This window comes from Austrofundulus limnaeus, unplaced genomic scaffold, assembly GCF_001266775.1.
Source record: "Austrofundulus limnaeus strain Quisiro unplaced genomic scaffold, Austrofundulus_limnaeus-1.0 Scaffold13, whole genome shotgun sequence".
NCBI lineage: Eukaryota > Metazoa > Chordata > Actinopteri > Cyprinodontiformes > Rivulidae > Austrofundulus > Austrofundulus limnaeus.
In genome coordinates, this window is record NW_013952415.1 from 1,068,493 (window position 1) to 1,074,225 (window position 5,733).

The window sequence follows — 5,733 nt, forward strand, 5'->3', positions numbered from 1 at the left end:
CCATTTTAAATATACTAACCTCACCCATTTGTAACAACTAAGGCAAAAATGTAATTAATTCAGAAAATCTTTTCAGGACCCCACCTTGATGTTTCGGGACCCCACTTTGGGTCCCGACCCCAACTTTGGGAAACACTGTTCTAGAGTGCCAAGCTGTATTTTGACACCTGCATTAAAATGATCCTATACCTGGTCAAATATAATCAACGATATACCTGCACTTTTACGAAAAGTTCACAATAGGCCCATAYAGACTATGTGAATGGATGTAGCATATAGAAAAAGAACGTTGCAGTTCTGATGAGATTAATTACACAAAATAACTCTCAAATCAGCTTTTATTGTCATACAGTTTGGGAAACAATATATCKATTCATCTCATTAAGTTGCTTCCTATCTTTTTTTTTCTTGGATCCAAGAAAAAAAAAGTTGCTTCCTATCTTCATTAAAGGTGTTCAACTTTGTCAAGTAACTTTTAAATGTCTGAATTCTCGCATTGTTTATCATAAATCAGCACTGAAAAAACACTGCTCTGTCAGTTCAGCTTGAATCAATCCATCCTAAAACTTCCTCTGGAGCATCAGTAAACCCCACAGCCGCGAAACACACTCAAGCTGCACACAGCATAACTCAATCAGTACAGAGACAAACAGGTGGTACCTCCACACCAACAAACAGAAGCATGAACTCCAACATTTCCCCATCAAACAACTACGTTTCGACACCAACGTATCTGTGAGCTCAAATCATAGCTCAGAGCCCACGCTTGTTTCATTTAAASTGGAATAAATGCAGAACAATCACATGTCCATTTCATTTTCTAAAATGTTTCAAMTTTTTGATCCCCAGGAGCCAAACTGAACAATCCATCAGAAGTCAACGAGGCTAGTCAGCTCAAATTACAATTGATCTTGTAAAACGTGACGGCAGGACACCAGGGAGGAAAAGGACATCTTTTCCAGCTCAAGGAGAACTGTTATGAGTAAGTATTATAGGGGGTGGGGTGAAGCTCGTGTTCTGTCAAGTGGGCACCTCCTCAATTAAAGTTAAGCTCGGACATCGACAGAATGAGGATGAAGGATTTGACTGCAGCGCTCCTTTTCCCTCCGTTTGTCAGAGCTGGTCCTGCTGCAGCCGTTGTCTGGTTCTCTGTGACCCTGTGTAGTTAAAGCTGAACGTTTGCAACTGCAGGGAAAATCTAAAAGGAATACATTGTCTTCTTTATTTAAAAATAGCGGATGACTCATATAGAACGAGATTATGAATTCACTGGATATGGCGTCTAAAATATGATGTGCATGAACCGAGTCATTTCCAGAATCCAAAACCTTCACCTGCCATTGAAGTCACATTAAATTTAAGGAGGCAGATCATCTTCACTGATTCTCACCGATGTTGAAAATGGCTTTCTTTTACTCTCTGTACATCATTCAGCTGTAGAAAGTGAGAAGACGGTCTGTGTTAAAGGAATGAAATTCAGAATCAGACGTCCTCCATTGCAGCAATAAATAATGGATTGTATTTTGAAGCCAACTGCTTCATGRTCCCAGAGTGTCAAGTCCTGCTGGCTTGTGAAACCTTAAATGTGTTTCTGAAAGATTTGGCTTCAGTTCTGTGACGCACAAAGCAAGAGCAAACTCCGCCTTATCCATAACTAAACAAATATATAAATAATTAAAATTAGTCACATTCATTCCTCCCAAAAAAAAAAACAGGTAGCTGCAAAATCACAGAATAGGATTTATTTAAAGGGGGGGGGGGGGTATTATGTATTTTCCAATCACAAAGTTATATTCTATACCACAATCAAGTAACTATGTTCCCTTCAGTTGTTATGAAAATGTATATTATATAAGAACAAAATAACTTTGCATCATAGTCTATCTAAATGCCTTGAAATTGTCCTTTGTCTCTTTAAGAACCTCCTACCATTTCCAACAGTCCCCATTCAGCACATCTTTACATCAGTGCTTCAGGGGAGGGGTACTGTGTGGAGTGGGAGCTCGACTGAGGACTGAATTCCAGGGAGGAGCTTTGGGGAAATAGGCGGAGCTCTGTACCAGCAAGAGTTTGAGGCTTCCACATACTCCATCTGAAGCTGAACAGTCACATGGTTGTTCGGTTTTACGCACATCTTTCATAGTTCCTGAGACACACTCCAAACTCCCGGGAAAGCCCTCCTTCCTTCTGGAGTCTACACTCCTGGGGGAAAAAAAAAACTCAGATTTGCTGTTGTTTGTCCACAAATCTGTCCCATTTAATGCTCCTTTTCATTTTTATTGCACTTTTCTGCAGATGGACTCCTTCGTGCAAAATGTCTTTTTTTTTTTTTACATCTCCATTCATGAGTTTATGCCCATTTGACGATCATTATAAATGTTTGCTTCTGGTTACAACAGTCACATTCTGGAAACGAGTAGCTGAAGTAAAATGCAGCTTTTGAGCACTTTTAGCATAAACAAACATGCCCAAGAAATTCAGACCAATCATACAACACTGTGCACAGAGCACGGTAACAAACAGTATGGCCATGGCCTTGTGACGAGAAGAGGAGGTCCTGTAGGCACTTCGAATCAAATGATGCAGTTTTTTTTTTCATTCAACTGTGTCAATGAGAGATGATTTGTCTGTTAGGAATTATGTAGAGGAGATTTAAGGATTTCTCAAACATGCATGATGGAGTCAAAGCAACACTCTGGCTATGTTTATGATGAGAAAATAAAATTATAACATYATATAAATCTCAAAACTGGATTTTATATAATACCCATTTTTAAGCATAAAATAAACTTACTCATATTTGAAAACAAACAATAGTTTGAGTTAAAATTGAACTTAAGTTATACAGCTGCACTGCAACACTCCTTCAGTTTAATAAACCATGTTTTTATTACTTCAGAAGTTCCAGTTAAGCACTTATAGAACACTCACTACTGCCATCACTAACCTTAAACATCTTTTCCCCCCTGTTTATTTAGCTAAATTCTGTTCTGTTACAGTTTGTACTTTTTACCACAGATGAAATGAGACTGTGTTCACTGGGGATGCTGCCCAAGGTCCCTTCTTCATCATCATTGCATTATCTCCCATTTGTGTCCAAACTTTCTTCATGCTGACCTCTTAAACTCGATTCAGTCCCGTTCATTCGTCAGAGGCGCTGCAGCGTGTCAGCTTCTTGCTAAACCCTTCTGTTGTCCGTTGGCTGCTCGTTTCAAGGTCAGACCTTTGGAGCTGGCCTGCCCTCTCGTACCCTCAGTCTGTTGGGTCGGGTAGAAAACTCATGTGTTCTTCTCTTACCAGCGACTTGTCTCTTTTCTTTTTTATATAATGTASTGATCAGTCACCCCTGGCCTTTTTTTATTTTTTGGCTTTCCAGTAGAAAACTGAGCCTTCCTTTCAGTTCGTTTCTCCATCGTCCCCATTGAATCAAGGAAAAGTTGCTGCAAAYTTTCTTCCATATCTCCCCTATGTCATTTTTTATGCATAATCTATATGCTAGCTCTCCCACAGGCACACAGTACATATATAGTTCATGAAGAATACATGGATTTTGAAGGCAGTGTCAGAGAAACACATGATGAAAACATGAAGTTTGGGAAGTGTGAGGGAAAAACACATGCAAATAGGCCACATTGGGATGTGCATATTTTTTGCTCAACAGTGACCCGGCAGAACTCTGACAAGTTTACTTCGCCGATGGCTTTTCTTCACCGTTGCGCCACACACAGCTCTGCAAGACAACCGTAGTGTGTAATGACCCCCTGTCCTATTACTCTTGGCTGATCCCTTTTCTAAAACCCCCGGGGTGTTTTAGCTTGCCGGCCCGATCGAGCCTGTGCAGCCGTTCAGAACCATCAGACAAACCACGACAAAGAAACACATAAAACATTCATCTGGAGTGAATTTTCATCTTGGTTTGGTTCTTAAAAAACTATTTTGCAAAAAGCCATTGTGAAAGGTTGTTCTAGCTGTCCATCGGTGCTTAATTTCACAGGTAAAAACAGTTTTTTCAAAGTATTTCCTTTGTTGCAACTGTTGGGATTGGTTTTAATTGGACCACTTTGTCTTTGTCAGGGATATTCCATTTCCTTTCTGTAGCTTCAGTAGTTGGTGGCTCAGAGTCTCTGCTACTGAACTGAGCTGATGTCTGCTTCCTGGCTCCTGTTGGATCCACTTAATGCCATTTGTCCCTAATGCTACTCTTGTTTTCAGCAAGTTACGCTGGGTAAAAGCAGAAAATTATTCAGCGTTGGCTGCAAGTTGTATGTGCCAATTGCTGAGTTTTCCAAAAGAAAAGTATAAATAGAAAATTTAACAGCTGGACTTTTAAACAACATTTAGAAACATCTAATGAATCGTATGCTTAGATGTACGAGCACTTTAAAGGTCCACACATAAATCTGCTGAATAGGAGAGCTACATTTTTATTTTGGGGAAAATTGTTTGGTGTGAAACTTTCTTCATTGATCTGTGATAGTAGGAGCAGCATGGGGCTCACACCAATTTAAGCTACCACCTATATATCAAAAGTGAAATTGAGTTGCACAGTATGACTACTAAATTGCTGAATAATTTAGCACAGGGACCTGATGCTGATTTGGAAACAAATAGTAAAGACTCTGCAGCTCAAAGCAGAACGTTTTCCACAATTTTCCTGTTCTATTTCATCAAATATATTTAGACTCTGAAAGTAAAAATAAATAATAAAATAAATAAACAAATAAAAATCAGGCATTTCCAAATTTCCTTGTAAATTGGAGATTATTCTATTTAAAATTTAGTACACAATACCATATCATTAAAAATTCTTTGGGCTCAGACAATTTTGTGCTAAAAATATCCCCACCCCTGCCATGACAGCTGATCCAGTAAGAAGCAAAAGGATACACAAGTGCAGAGTTGTAAAGTAACTAAGTACAAATACTTTGTTACTCTACTTAAGTAGAATTTTTTAGGTATCTGTACTTTACTTGAGTAATTCGTTTTCAGCCTACATTTTACTTCATCTTCTTACATTTTCACACAACTTAAGAACTTCAATACAATGGTAATGAAGTTCTTAAGTTAACACAACTGAACCTGATTGGTTTCATCATTGTGTAAAAACTAGAATGGTTTAAGGCAACGGGTTTCCTCGCAAATTTCTAGTAAATTCAACTAATTCGGGTTGAGCGATACGCTCAGGAAATGGCCAATACTAAGAACAGAGCAACAATCTAATTATCTGGCCAAATGATTGATTGGTTTACTTTTAGATTTCATTAAAGATGGGCTTTATGATTTTGGGCTTTCTTGTGGTTGGAAAAAAAACTTTAAAATCATTGCTGCAGATAAAATTTAATTAAATTCAGCACAAAATTACAAGGAGTTTAAAAAGTCAAACCTACCTTTGAAAACTTGCAGACTGCTGATCAGGAACAAGGTTTATCCATTAAAAGTAACACGATCAGTGTCTGCGTTTCGGTGGTCTTTGTGGTTATTGTTGTTTTTTTATTTCCTGTCTTCTCGTTGTCCTGTGCCATCATTTCTTTTTTTTTTTTTCCAGAATATTCTTCTTCTTCTTTGTGATTTATTTTTTGGTGGCTGGCAAACAACTGAAAGGTGCATTACCGCCACCTACTGGTGTGGAGTGTGGACTGGATAATATTTTCCTCACTTCAGCTCCTGCCATGCCCACTCACACCTGTCTCCCACCTCAGTGTGAGCTCCAGTCATTTTATTCTCTCTGCTTCT

The 5,733-nt window shown here is 38.6% G+C and overlaps 1 protein-coding gene across 1 annotated transcript in view; it reads right to left on the reverse strand.

The window, feature by feature from the left end:
* Nucleotides 1–5,519, reverse strand: part of mmp17a (matrix metallopeptidase 17a) — a 145,887-nt gene extending 140,368 nt beyond the window's left edge. Inside the window, exon 1 of the mRNA XM_014002421.1 lies at nucleotides 5,388–5,519. The gene's annotated coding sequence lies outside the window, so the exon portion shown is untranslated. The remainder of the gene's footprint in view (nucleotides 1–5,387) is intronic.
* Nucleotides 5,520–5,733: the final 214 nt, after the last annotated feature.